Here is a 15047-nt window from a genome sequence, read left to right on the forward strand (position 1 = left end):
TATCCCAGGAATGCAAGGATTCTTCAGTATACACAAATCAATCAATGTGATACACCACGTTAACAAACTGAAGGAGAAAAACCATATGATCATCTCAAAAGATGCATAAAAAGCCTTCGAGAAAATTCAACACCTATTGATGATAAAAAAAAAAAACCCTCCAGAAAGTAGGCATAGAGGGAACCTTCCTCAACATAATAAAGGCCATATATGACAAACTCCCAGCCAACATCATTCTCAATGGTGAAACTCTGAAACCATTTCCACTAAGATCAGGAACAAGACACCACTATTATTCAACATAGTTTTGGAAGTTTTAGCCACAGCAATCAGAGAAGAAAAAGAAACAAAAGGAATCCAAATAAGAAAAGAAGAAGTAAAGCTGTCACTGTTTGCAGATGGCATGATACTATATATAGAGAATCCTAAAGATGCCACCAGAAAACTACTAGAGCTAAACAGTGAATTTGGTAAAGTAGCAGGATACAAAATTAATGCACAGAAATCTCTGACATTCCTATACACTAATGATGAAAAATCTGAAAGAGAAGTTAAGGAAACACTCCCATTTACCATTGCAACAAAAAGAATAAAATACCTAGAAATAAACCTACCTAAGGAGACAAAAGACCTGTATGCAGAAAACGATAAGACACTGATGAAAGAAATTAAAGATGATACAAACAGATGGAGAGATATACCATGTTCTTGGATTGGAAGAATCAACATTTTGAAAATGACTCTACTACCCAAAGCAGTCTACAGATTCAATGCAATCCCTATCAAACTACCAATGGCATTTTTAACAGAACTAGAACAAAAAAGTTCACAATTTGTATGGAAACACAAAAGACCCCGAATAGCCAAAGCAATCTTGAGAAAGAAAAATGGAGCTGGAGGAATCAGGCTCCCGGACTTCAGACTATACTACAAAGCTACAGTAATCAAGACAGTATAGTACTGGCACAAAAACAGAAATATAGATCAATGGAACAGGATAGAAAGCCCAGAGATAAACCCACACACATATCTTACCTTTGATCACCTTATTTTTGATAATGGAGGCAAGAATATACAATGGAGAAAAGACAGCCTCTTCCATAAGTGGTGCTGGGAAAAGTGGACAGCTACATGTAAAGGAATGAAATTAGAACACTCCCTGACACCATACACAAAAATAAACTCAAAATGGATTAAAGACCTAAATGTAAGGCCAGATACTATAAAACTCTTAGAGGAAAACATAGGCAGAACACACTATGACATAAATCACAGCAAGATCCTTTTTGACCCATCTCCTAGAGAAATGGAAATAAAAACAAAAAGAAACAAATGGGACCTAATAAAACTTAAAAGCTTTTGCACAGCTTAGGAAACCATAAACAAACGAAAAGACGGCCCTCAGAATGGAAGAAAATATTTGCAAATGAAGCAACTGACAAAGGTTTAATCTCCAAAATATACAAGCAGCTCATGCAGCTCAAATCAAAAAAACAAGCAACCCAATTCAAAAATGGGCAGAAGACCAAAATAGACATTTCTCCAAAGAAGATCTACTGATTGCCAACAAACACATGAAAGGATGCTCAACATCACTCATCATTAGAGAAATGCAAATGAAATGAAATGAAAACTACAATGAGGTACTACCTCACACTGGTCAGAATGGCCATCATCAAAAATCTACTAACAATAAATGCTAGAGAAGGTGTGGAGAAAAGGGAACCCTCTTGCACTGTTGGTGGGAATGTAGTAAGTTTTAGTAACAATTTATCTTATTTGAATTAGTGTTAACTCAAAGTGTTAATACGCTTTCTCCGTAATCCACACTGCCTTATCCATGTATACTTAGTAGATTATTAAAAACAACCACAACAACAAGACAACCAAACACCACTTAGTGCATCTGAGACAGCTGATGTATAGGAAGCTTTCTGAATGCATGATGATTTGACTATGGCAAGCTGACTCAGAGGTGGCAAAACAACTCAGTGTTTGGGTATAGAACCTGATTTTTATTTTAAGTATCTAAATCCTTTAGATCTCAGTTTCTTTACCAGCCAGGGTTTGAGATGGAGGGAGCAGGGAAGGCAATCACTTCCCTTCCTGCTTCTCCACTAAGTGGTGGAGCAAGGATTAAAAGAGGAGGGCTTCCCTGGTGGTGCAGTGGTTGAGAGTCCGCCTGCCGATGCAGGGGGCGCGGGGTTCGTGCCCCGGTCCGGGAGGATCCCGCGTGCTTCGGAGCAGCTGGGCCCGTGAGCCATGGCCGCTGGGAGGAATCTTTTAGACACCAAAATACGTGCATTTAAGTACTGTACTACAACTGCTTCCCCAGTTAGGGATAAAGACTGGGCTGTGCCAGTAGTTCCCAGCCAGCGACACTCAAGAGAAGCAGGTGGTACGTGGGCAGAAGGTGTGGCCTCCTGGAACCCCCTGCCTGCATTTGAATCCAGCCCTGCCACGTGTGCTGTAAAACCTTGCAAAAATGACTTAATCTCTCCATGCCTGAGCTTCCTTACCTAGAAAGTGAGGATGGAAACAATACTTGTCCATAAATTCATAGGAGGGTTAAACATCTAATACATGCAATTTGCTTAGAACAGTGTCTCATCTATTATATTAAAAGCAGTTGTTACCTGTTATTTATCTTGATGGACATATGGGAAACATGCTAAGGTTTGGGTTTTTTTCTTCATTTATTTGTCATTGAATCTGTGGGATTTTGTCTCATTTGCAACACAGTTTTTGATCTGTCCTACAAAGCTGGGGCTATACCTTTTATCTCTTATGCACTGACTACTTCAAACACTGCTGATATATGTTTTTTTCTCTTATTTCATAGGGATTTCTGGGAATTAAAGGAGATAGTTCCAAATCAAGCTATCCCTTTGTGAGGACTATAAGTGTTAAGTTATCTATCTTTGGGCCAATGATTCCAAAATCACTAAGCTTTAAAACGTGAGTTGTCGGAACTGCATTGTAAACTGCTGAGAACTATAAAATTGTAAGGTAAACGCTTACTCAAGGAAGTTGGATCTTATCATAGAGCTTGGCTTTAAAATCAGCATTTAAGGCAAACATTAAACATAGTTAAAATTACTCTTGAACATCTCTTAGAGCACAGGATAGTTCTGTTTGTCAGTAAATCCACTATAGTCACTTTTTTCTCCAGCTTTGGAGCAGATGACGTTTCTTCTGCTGAACACCAGATGAAGAAACTGACTTGTACTTAAGCCAGTTTCGTATGAAAAAAACATGCATGACATAAACCTAGCACTTTATATATACTATCTCATTTACTCTTCACAGTGGCCTTATGAAGTATTAGTATGTATTCCTTTCTCACCTTCCAAGGACTGAGGCAAAGCAAATAACTGACTCGTCTGCAGTCACCGGTAGGTGGGCTGTGGAGCAGAATTTTGATCTCAGCTCACCGCAGCCCCTAATTTCCCTCCACGTGTTTCCTCTGCCGAGAATAACTTTTGTATGACATTGAAGGATACAAATTGTCCTTTACTCTGCTCAAGCAAGACTGCTTAGCATCTATTAGAGGAAAGGTTGAGTTTAGAGCTTCTCGCATTGAATGCAGAGAAGTAGGAGGAAGTCCAAAGAAGACTAAGGAAACCGTTTGAAAATAGTCCCAATAGGGATGCAGTTTAAGAGTGGAAAGATATAAAGAGAGAGAGGACATTACTGACTCTGCTGGGTTTTAGAGCCATAAATAAATTATGCAGGGAAGCCAGGGAAGAAGCATCCTGGCAGTCTGGGTGGCTTGGTTGCAGCCTTCCTTGAAGAGGGGCTGGATGGGGGCCTCCCGAGAGTCCTTTCCATCCACAGTTCTAGGAAGCCACCCTGGACATCACTAATAAATGGAGCAAAGCTAGAGAGATTTCGCCCACCAGCTAGTTACAGATACTACTCAGCTGATTCCTAGAATGCCTCTCTAAAGGGGAACCAGACATTACTGTCTTCTCATTTGATGATGGGGAAATGAGGCCCAGATACCAGATTCACGGGAAAAGTGACGGATCCACAGGCGCTTTTGCTGGACAGGTGGCCCCAAGGGCACTGGCTCCACGGCCAACAGTGAGTATCCACGCCTACCCCTGGCCTAGAGGAAGCACACAGGGCCCAGGGGGGTGGGGCGTAATAGGGTGTAATCAGGGGAATGTTCCTGATGGCCGGTGCCATACACCTGTGGTCACCAGACCAGCCTATCCCTCTGTATAAACAGATCTGTGAAAGAGACCAATTACTCAAATCTCTGTTCCACAGTAAAGTCAGATCTTTTCTTGTGGCCTTGTTCTTTCTAAAGGGTTTTCTTTTAATTGCTTTTTTCCTGATTATACATACAATATAGTTAATACAAAAAAGGAAAAAACCGAAAAGTGTATAAAATAAGATAAACAATATAGAGAAGGTCAGATAAACAAAGAGGTCCTACTGTATAGCACAGGGAACTATTTTCAGTAGCCTGTAATACACCATAATGGAAAAGAATATGAAAAAGAATATTATATGTATGTATAACTGAATTACTTTGCTGTACACCAGAAACTAACACGACATTGTAAATAGACTATACTTCAACTTTAAAAAAAGAAGGGATTTCCCTGGTGGTCCAGTGGTGAAGAATCCACCTTACGGTGCAGGGGACGCGGGTTTGATCCCTGGTCAGGGAACTAGGATCCCACATGCCGCAGGGCAGCTGGGCCCACGCGCCACAACTACTGAGCTCTCATGCCTCAACTAGAGAGCCTGCGTGCCACAAACTACAGAGCCCATGCACCCTGGAGTCTGCGTGCCACAAGTAGAGAAGAGAAAACCTGCACACCAGAATTAGAGAGAAGCCCACGTTCCACAACGAAAGATCCCGCATGCCTCAACGAAGATCCTGCGTGCCGCAACTAAGATCCGACATAGCCATAAATAAATAAATAATAAAATTTTAAAAGATCATGTATTTACTATATAGTATATCTTTTCCTTATAAAACTCAGCTACATAATAGTCTATGATATGGATAATAGTAACAATAATAATGAGATAGCTTATGTGCCACATGCTGTTCTAAGGACTTAATTTGCATCATCTCACTCATTGAAAGCAATCCGGATAGGAATTACTTGACATTTCCTCCAGGTCCAATCCAGTATGGCACTTTTTTTAAAATAAATTTTAAATTTTATTTATATATTTATTTTATTTATTTGGCTGCGTTGGGTCTTTGTTGCTGTGCGCGGGCTTTCTCTAGTTGCGGCGAGTGGGGGCTACTCTTCATTGCGGTGCACAGGCTTCTCATTGCGGTGCCTTCTCTTGTTGTGGAGCATGGGCTCTAGGTGCGCGGGCTTCAGTAGTTGTGGCATGCAGACTCAGTAGTTGTGGCTCGTGGGCTCTAGAGCACAGGCTCAGTAGTTGTGGTGCATGGGCTTAGTTGCTCCACGACATGTGGGATCTTCCCGGACCAGGGCTTAAACCCATGTTCCCTGCATTGGCAGGCGGATTCTTAACCACTGCACCACCAGGGAAGTCCCCAGTATGGCACTTTTAAAGAGTCAGATATTTTCTTTTCCTTTTCTTTAAAAAAAAAGGCTAAAAAATCTAATGATTCAGGAACATCAAAATCAGCTAGATCATCTTTTCTTTTTTTAATATTTATTTATTCATTTATTTATTTATTTGCTGTGCCAGGTCTTAGTTGTGGCATGTGGGATCTTTGCTGTGACATGAGGGGCCTTTAGTTGCAGCATGTGGGCTCTTAGTTGCGGCATGCAGGATCTAGTTCCCTGACCAAGGAACAAACCCGGCCCCCCTGCACTGGGAGCGTGGAGTCTTAACAACTGGACCACCAGGGAAGTCCCTCAGCTAGATCATCTTATCATCTTGATTACAGTCTCAGAGGTATGGTTAATATTAAAACCTAAGAAGAACTTACAAAAATTAACATGAATGATAAGCCTCCTGATTTATAAGGCCCCTGTAGGCTCTGTTAATCTGAAAATTCAACAATGGCCTACCACACCTCATCACCAGGCCAATAGTAAAATTATTTGTCTACTTTTAGAACTGTTTAGAGTTTGTGCTTAAGCCACACTTTATTTTGATGACCTTCTGTAAAGGTCTACTAACCTTTTTAGTTCTGTAATTTTCAGTCTTGTAACTTATTAAAGATGATACTGATACAAACATTCTACTAAGCTTTATGAAAGACATAATTTTAAAAGACCAGCACATCTAAACAATAAAGTTTTCACCTACAATTTCTTAATAGAATTGTGTTTGGAATGTAGTATAATATTAAAAAATAGTCAATACAAACTGCAAAGTCCTTACAGAGGAATCCATACTTCTAACCTCTTGTTTTCTCTTCACTTTAGTTGGTTTGTGTTTCTACTTTTCAGCAACTTTCCATTTTTCTCCTAACTCTGAACACTAATTCTCCCTTCTGGAACCCAGAGATAATTTGTGATTTAAAAATCCTCTAAGGAACAGAGTAATGGTTACCAGAGGGGAAGAGGTAGGAGGAGGGTGAAATGGGTAAAGGGGGTCAGCTGATGGTGACGGATGGAAACTAAATTTTTGGGGATGAACAAGCTGTAGAGTATGCAGAAGTAGAAATATAATGTCGTACACATGAAACTTAAATAATGTTATAAACCAATGTTATCTCAATAATAAATATATACTTACATATATAAATATTAAGAAAATAAATAAATAAAAATCCTTAAGGCTACTGAATTTTAAAATGTGCTTTCTTAATTAAAATCTAGCAAAAACAAGCCCTAACATAGGGCTTACTATTGTGAGATACTTTTACATAATATATTTTTCTCTTTGCATTGTGCCTCAATTCCAACTATTACCTATTAGGCAGAAAATGAGACATGTCCTATTCACTAATCCCATACATTAAAGGAACTATATCAAGTCACTTGAATCAGGTTTAAAAATATGAGATGTAGGCAGAATACATTTAAAGGTTAATCTACTTTTTTCCTGAGTATATTTTCCCAGTACATATGGCTATGTACCATAGAGCCATAATGAAGGCTTTGCACCCATTTGAACCCAGAACTAACTGTGCCTGGCACATGGTGGCACTTCATAAATATCTGTTGGTTGAATGAATGAATTTGCAACCAATGAAGTGATTTGAGGAGCACAGAGAGAAAAGGGCAACTCTGGTCTCTGCCCCCTACCATGAACCAAGCCAAGAAAACCTCAGCCCCTCCCAGGTCCCATAAATGGCAGGGTCACCCCACTCATTTGGTTCCTGGCCTCAAAGGTTGGCTGTGGCTGAGTTTTTCTGACGGAGCAGAGTGAGGCCTCTTCACAAATGCTGACTTGGATCTCAAATGCTGACCTTCATATTTTTTCTAAGAACCTCTTTTACACGAAGTAGAGAAGTAGCTGTTAGATAATAGTTAGCTCTCCATCCCATTTCCTAAGAGAGAACAACTGCTTACATGGCCCAGACATTAAGATTTGTGTTCCAGTTACAACTGCTCATGTGGCAACACCCTCTTTATAGGATGCACAGAAGAATATTGTCTTTGAATGGTCTTGAAATTATAAAAAGAGTTTAATTGTACACTTGCATATTAGAATTGCCTCTTTGATGAGTGAATATTTAAATAAATTTCTTTATTATTGGTTATTCTTCATTTGTAATCTTCCCCATTTTTATTTACTTTACGATTATTTTTACAATTATTTTTATTGAGATATAATTGACTACAAATAATTTTATATTTGATCAGGTGGAATGGGAATATTTCATAGTTATTGCTCAGTTGTTTATACATCAGTGTTTACCTTTCTTTAATCAGCTCCATAATGATATTGCCTAGATCTAACTGTAATTTTTATATCAATCAGCTTTATTTACCATTTGAAAAATAACTGTTGTTTAGCTACATACTGAATTTCTTGAATTTAGGTCTTGTTCAGAACAAAATTTATTTAAGAACAATGATGCTATACTTTTGATGATGTAAAAATTTAGGTTTTATTGTTTCCAAAACATTCAGTACTCTATCCTAACCTAAATCTTCTGCCTTCTGCCCTATGTAATATAAGGATATATCCTGAGATGAGGACTGAAACTTTGAAAACTGTCTGGGCCTCACACAGAAGTTCATGGTCCATCTTTCAGGAAATATCTCAAGGTGGATGTTCAGAGCAGTGAAATTCTAAACTAACCAGAGGCTCTTCTAATATCAGTGTTCACTAAACTCATAAGAATTCTGAATGCCTCGGAGATCCCCCAATCTACTCTAAGCAGGTATTCCTGCTGTTAAACAAAGACTAAGGTCTTCTGCGTGGATAAAGGTGCAAACTTCTTCCCCAAGATGTGACCTTCACCTAAAACCTGGGAGCTCTCCAATCTCCCAAGGGACTGACTCTAAGAGCATGTTCAAATGGAGACGACCCACAAAGCTTTGGGAAAGCAGAGGAAAAAAGCCAAAAACAAACTAAAGAACAACCTAGACACACCACATAGCACTTACTGCAGACAGCAACAGAGATGACAGGCTTCTCCCGGGTGCTGATGGAGATCTAGCCAAGACAGGTGCTCTGCTGGAGTGCACCTCAAGAGGTTTCCTCATTCCCGGGCCAGATCACCCGCCCAGGTCCTGCTGCCCTAAGGCCTGCTGGGATCCTATCCACCGAAAAACACTGGCACTGTCAGTTCTGGAAGCAGTTCTGACAGCTTTGAGTCTGCCATGTGCACAGAAAAGAGAAGCTCAAAGATTTTCTATGAGAAGATTGCAGGAAGAGTAAGGAGGTAGAGTCTAGACAGCTCTAAGAAGTGCTGTGACCTAAAACTGTGTAATGCACTTTTTCTTTTTTTAACTTATTTTTACTTTTTTATTGTGATATAGTTCACATACCATAACATTTACCCTCTAAAACATACAGGTCAGTGGTTTTTTACCATATTCACAAGGTTGAATCACCATTATCTAATTCCAGATCATTTCATTGCTCCAAAAAGGAAAGGCAAATATGTGGCCTTTTGTGTTTGGCTTCTTAGCATAATGGTTTCAAGTTTCAGCCATGTTATTTCATGTATCAGCACTTCTTTCCTTTTTGTGGCTGAACAATATTCCATTGTATGGATATACTAGATTTTGTTTACCCATTCATCAGTTGACAGACATTTGGGTTGTTTCCACTTCTTGGCTATTAGGAATAATGCTCCTGACCATTCGTTGGACTTGGTATTTAAATGGGAGAAATGTTCAGCTTCTGAGACAAAAAAACAACAACAACAAAAAATGAAAAAGAAAAAGGATAGATGGAGAGTGAAGGCAAGAGAGTTAGGAATAAATTTAACCAAGAAAGTACAGATTTGTACACTGAAAACTACAAAACATTGCTGAAAGAAATTAATGAAGACCTAAATAAATGAAAAATATCCCATGTTCATATACTGGAAGACTTAACATTGTTAAGATGGCAATACTACAAAGTGATGTACAGATTCATTATAATCCCAATCAAAACCTCAATGACCTTTTTGCAGAAATGGAAACGATGTTCATAAAATTCAAATGGAATTTCAATGGAGCCCAAATAGCCAAAACTATCTTGAAAAAGGACAAAATTAGAAGACCTACACCTCCTGATTTTAAAACTTACCAGAAAAGAAATTTATTAGTAATCAAAACAGTATGTGGTATTGACATAAAGATCAACAGAATAGACTTGAGAATCCAAAAATTTACCCATACATCTATGGTCAACTGATTTTAACAAAGGTGCCAAGACCACTCAATGGGAAAAAATAAACTCTTCAACAAATAATGCTGGACAACCGAATATCTACGTGCGAAAGAATGAAGTTGGGCCTCTATCTCACAATATATGTAAAAATTTACTCAAAATACATCAACAATGTAAGAGTTAAAAACCATAATACTCTGGAAATAAAACATAGGGGTAAATCTTTGTAACCTTGGATTTCGCAGTAGACTCTAGAAATGGCCCCAAAAGCACAAGCAGCAAAGGAAAAAATAAATTTCATCAAAATTAAAAACTTGTGCATCAAAGGACACTATCAAGAAAGTGAAAAGACAACCCACAGAATGGGAGAAAATATTTGAAAATCATACATCTGATAGGAGTCATCCAGTATCCAGAATATATGAAGAGCCCTTACAACTCAACAACAAAAAGACAAACAACCCAATTTAAAAATAAATAAAGGATGGGGCTTCCCTGGTGGTGCAGTGGTTACAAATCCGCCTGCCAATGCAGGGGATACGGGTTCGAGCCCTGGTCCAGGAAGATCCCACATGCTGCGGAGCAACTAAGCCTGTGCTCCACAACTACTGAGCCTGCACTGTAGAGCCTGTGAGCCACAACTACTGAAGCCCGTGAGCCTAGAGCCCATGCTCTGCAACAAGAGAAGCCACCACAATGAGAAGCCCATGCACTGCAACTAAAGAAAGCCCGCCCTCAGCAACGAAGACCCAACGCAGCCAAAAATAAATAAATAAATAAACAAATAATTTTTAAAAAGGATTATAATAATAAAAAACAATAAGCAAAGCACTTGTACACATTTCTCCAAAGAAGATATACAAATGTCCAACAAACACATGAAAAGGTGTTCAACATATTAGTCATTGGGAAACGCAAATCAAAACAACAAGATACCACTTTATACCTGCTAGGATAGCTACAATCAAAACAAAAAACCCCAAGAAATAGCTAGTGTCATCAGGAAGGTAGAGAAACAGGAACACTCGTACTCTGCTGGTAGGAATGTAAAATGGTACAGGTGCTATGGAAAGCAGATTGGCAGTTTCTCAAGAAGTTAAACATAGAATTACCATATGACCTAGTAATTCCTCTCCTAAGTAGAGACCCAAAAGAACTGAAAACAGATATTCAAACAAAAATTTATACACAAATGTTCATCGCAGCACTATTCACACTAGTCAAGAGATGGAAATTATCTAAATGTTCATCAACTGGTTAATGGATAAACAAAGTGTGGCATATCCATTCAATAGAGCATTATTCAGACATTAAAAAAGAATGAAGTACTGATACATGCTACACCATGGATTAACCTCAAAAACATTCAAAGTAGGGCTTCCCTGGTGGCGCAGTGGTTGAGAGTCCGCCTGCCGATGCAGGGGACACAGGTTCGTGCCCCGGTCTGGGAGGATCCCACATGCCGCGGAGCGGCTGGGCCCATGAGCCATGGCCGCTGAGCCTGCGCGTCCGGAGCCTGTGCTCCGCAACAGGAGAGGGCACAACAGTGAGAGGCCCGTGTACCGCATTCAAAGTACAAGAAATCAGATACACAAGGTCACATATTGTATGATTTCATTTATATGAAATATTCAGAATAGGTAAATCCATAGAGAAAAAATCAGATTAGTGGTTGTCAGGGCCTAGGAGAAGGGAGAATTGGGGAGTGACTGCTTTATGAATATGGGGTACCCATACCCATTTCTTTTGGGGCTATGAAAATATTTTAGAATTTGATAGAGATGGTGGTTGTATAACACTGTCAGTGTACTAAATGTCACTGAATTGTACACTTAACAATGGTTAATTTTATGTTATGGGTATTTTACCTCAATTTTTTAAAGTATGGTGGAACAATGATGTAGAAAACACTGCAACCTTTGACAATGATTTTGTAAATGTACATTTGCTGGCAGATATTTTCATGATCTTCATTAAGTAATAAATCAGATTATAAATTAAATTTTCAAAATTAAAAAATTATGAATAAAGAAAGCAAAAGAGGATGAGGAAACAAAAGAGCAAAGGAAACCAAGAGAAAGGGAACAAGAGCCAGGGAAAATAACAGAGGGAGAGAAGAGAAAAGGAGGAGAATGATGAGGATGAGAAAAAGGAGAAAAGAAATAGGAGAGCTAGAGCAAAAATTTTAAAGTGGGTGATATCAAGTGTCAGTGGGGCCTGTGCAGAAGGGAGCTCTCTCCTGCATAGCTGGTAGGAGTGTGGGCTGCACAGACACTTTGGAGAACAATTAGTCAGTAGTTAATAAAATTAAAATGGATATACGCCGCAATGTTCAGCATGTCAACTACAGGTAATAATACTGTACTGCATATTTGAAAGTTAAGAGAATAGATCTTAAAAGTTCTCATCACAAGAAAACAAAATTCTGTGACTCTGTATGGTGACAGATGTTAACTAGCCTTATTGGGGTGATCATTTCACAACACATACAAATATTAAATCATTATGTTGTACACCTGAAATTAATATAATGTATGTAAATTACACCTCAATACAAAAAGTAAAAATAAAATGGACATACTCAGAGTTTCACTTCTGGTATTTAATCTACCTTAGGGAGATCATCACACATGTGCCAAAGGAATCATGCAATCAGCATTTGCTTATATCAGAACATCAGAAATAATCTAAATAGTTCATTACTTATTTATTTAATTTATTTATTTTTGGCTGCATTGATTGTGTCTTCGTTGCTGCGCACGGGCTTTCTCTAGTTGCGGAGAGTGGGGGTTACTCTTCGTTGCGGTGCGTGGGCTTCTCATTGTGGTGGCTTCTCTTGTTATGGAGCACAGGCTCTAGAGCGTAGGCTCAGTAGTTGTGGCACATGGGCTCAGTAGCTGTGGCTCATGGACTCTAGAGTGCAGGCTCAGTAGTTGTGGCACACGGGCTTAGTTGCTCCGTGGCATGTGGGATCTTCCTGGACCAGGGCTAGAACCTGTGTCCCCTGTATTAGCAAGTGGATTCTTAACCACTGTGCCACCAGGGAAGCCCCAGAAATAATCTAAATAGTTAAGGGGATGGATACATTGTGATACACTAATAATATCATAATAGCATGCAGTAGTTTAAAATAATAATTATATACATCTGTATTTCATACAGATATATATATAATCATATATATCATATATATTTTATATATATATGAAAAAAGTAATGAGTTCCAAGTTATTTTTTGGTCTAAAAAAGATAGCTGACAAATGAAGTTTGATGTCACACAATATATACTAATATATGATATTATATTAATATATTACTGGTATAATAAAAATTTATGTTAATAAAAAGAAAATGAAGGCATCTTTTCATGTACCTATTGGCCATCTGCACTTCCTCTTTGGAAAAATGTCTAGTTAGTTTTTCTGCCCCATTTTTTCATCGGGTTGTTTGGTTTTTTATGTTGAGTTGAATCAGCTGTTTATATATGTTGGATATTAACCCCTTATCAGTCATATCATTTGCATATATTTTCTCCCATTCAGTACATTGTCTTTTCATTTCTTTGTTGGTTTGCTTTGCTGTGCAAAAGCTTTCAAGTAATCATCAGGGAAATGCAAATCAAAACCTCAAGGAGATATCACCTCCCACCTATCATCAAAAAGAATATAAATAACAAATGTTGGCAAGGATGTGGAGAAAAGGGAACCCTCCTACACTGTTGGTGGGAATGTAAACTGGTGCAGCCACTATGGAAAATACTATGGAGGTTTCTCAAAAAACTAGAAATAGAACTACCATATGACCTGGCAATTCCACTCCTGGGTATGCATACAAAAAAAACAAAAACACTAATTCAAAAAGATACATGCACCGCAATGTTCATAGCAGCATTATTTACAGTTGCCAAGATATGGAAGCAACCTAAGTGTCCATCAACAGATGAATGGATAAAGAAGATATGGCATATATATACAATAGAATTCTACTCACCATTAAAAAAAATGAAGTGTTGCCATTTACAGCAATGTGGATGGACTTAGAGGGCATTATGCTAAGTGAAATAAGTCAGACAGAGAAAGACAAATACTGTATGATATCACTAAATGTGGAATCTAAAAAAATAAAACAAACTAGTGAATATAACAAAAAATAAGCAGATTCACAGATATAGAGAACAAACTAGTGGTTACCAATGGGGAGAGGGAAGGAGTGAGGGGCAATATAAGGGTAGGGTATTATAAGGTACAAAATAAGCTACAAGGATATACTGTATAACACAGGGAATATAGCCAATATTTTACAATAACTATAAATGGAGTATAACCTTTAACATTGTGAATCACTATATTGTACACCTACAACCCATGCAATATTGTACAGGAACTATACTTTTAAATAAATAATAAATAAATAAATGAAAATGAGTGATATAGAGAAATAGAACTATGGAGAATTATATAGGGATTAAAAAATGAAAGAAACACAGAAGAAAGAAAGAAGGTAAAAAAGAAGAAAGGAAGGAAGGAAGGAAGGGGTTAGTGAGCAAGCCTGGCTGAATTCATACCTCATTTAACTAGATTAAATGAGACCTGGTTTAGTACTTAATTGCTCCTAGTTCTTTACCATAAGTATTCTTCACATTACAGTTGCAACTTGAGTTGTACAACCTGAGTTGACTGTGTTTCTGTCCTGCCACAGAGGTTTAGTCAAGAGACTATCCCAAAGGACCTGCAGGGATGAAGGCTATGGATCTCAGATACACAGTCTTTGAAGCAGAAATGCAGTTGGAAATCCCAGAGAGCCCTCAACCTGTGGCTGATCCATAGGGCACCACTTCATTAGTTTTTGTCTCATGAAGACTTTGCAGTGAAGGTCAAGGCAGGGACATGTATGTGAAGGAGTAAAAGAGAAAAACCAGAAGGCATCAGGACAGCAATATTTAACACAAAGTTTATCAAAGAAGGAACTACACTGTATGTATTAATATGTTGAATACCTGAACCACACATACAAGTTGTATTAGTTACTACAAACTTAATGGCTTAAAATAACACACAATTACTACCTCACAATTTTGCTGGGTCAGGAGTCCAGGCATGGCTAAACTGGGTCCTCTGCTTAGGGTTTCACAAAGCCAAAATTAAGGTGTCCTCTGTTCTGCATTCTCATCTGGAGGCTTGACTGGGGAAGAACATTTCTAAGGTCACTTAGATGGTCAACAGAATTCATTTCCCTGTGCTTGTAGAACCCAAGGGCCCTGGCTTCTTGCTGGCTGTTGGCGAGAGGCTGGTCCTAGAGGCCACCTACAGCCCCAT

At 38.5% G+C, this 15047-nt stretch overlaps 1 protein-coding gene across 1 annotated transcript in view; it reads right to left on the reverse strand.

Moving 5' to 3' along the window:
- LOC309810953 (uncharacterized protein) overlaps positions 1–15047 on the reverse strand; it is a 116423-nt gene that overhangs the window by 57048 nt on the left and 44328 nt on the right. Inside the window, exon 3 of the mRNA XM_082633329.1 lies at positions 14798–14913. The gene's annotated coding sequence lies outside the window, so the exon portion shown is untranslated. The remainder of the gene's footprint in view (positions 1–14797; positions 14914–15047) is intronic.

The sequence above is a fragment of the Mesoplodon mirus genome (genome assembly GCF_964341445.2).
Source record: "Mesoplodon mirus genome assembly, chromosome: 10".
Lineage (NCBI taxonomy): Eukaryota > Metazoa > Chordata > Mammalia > Artiodactyla > Ziphiidae > Mesoplodon > Mesoplodon mirus.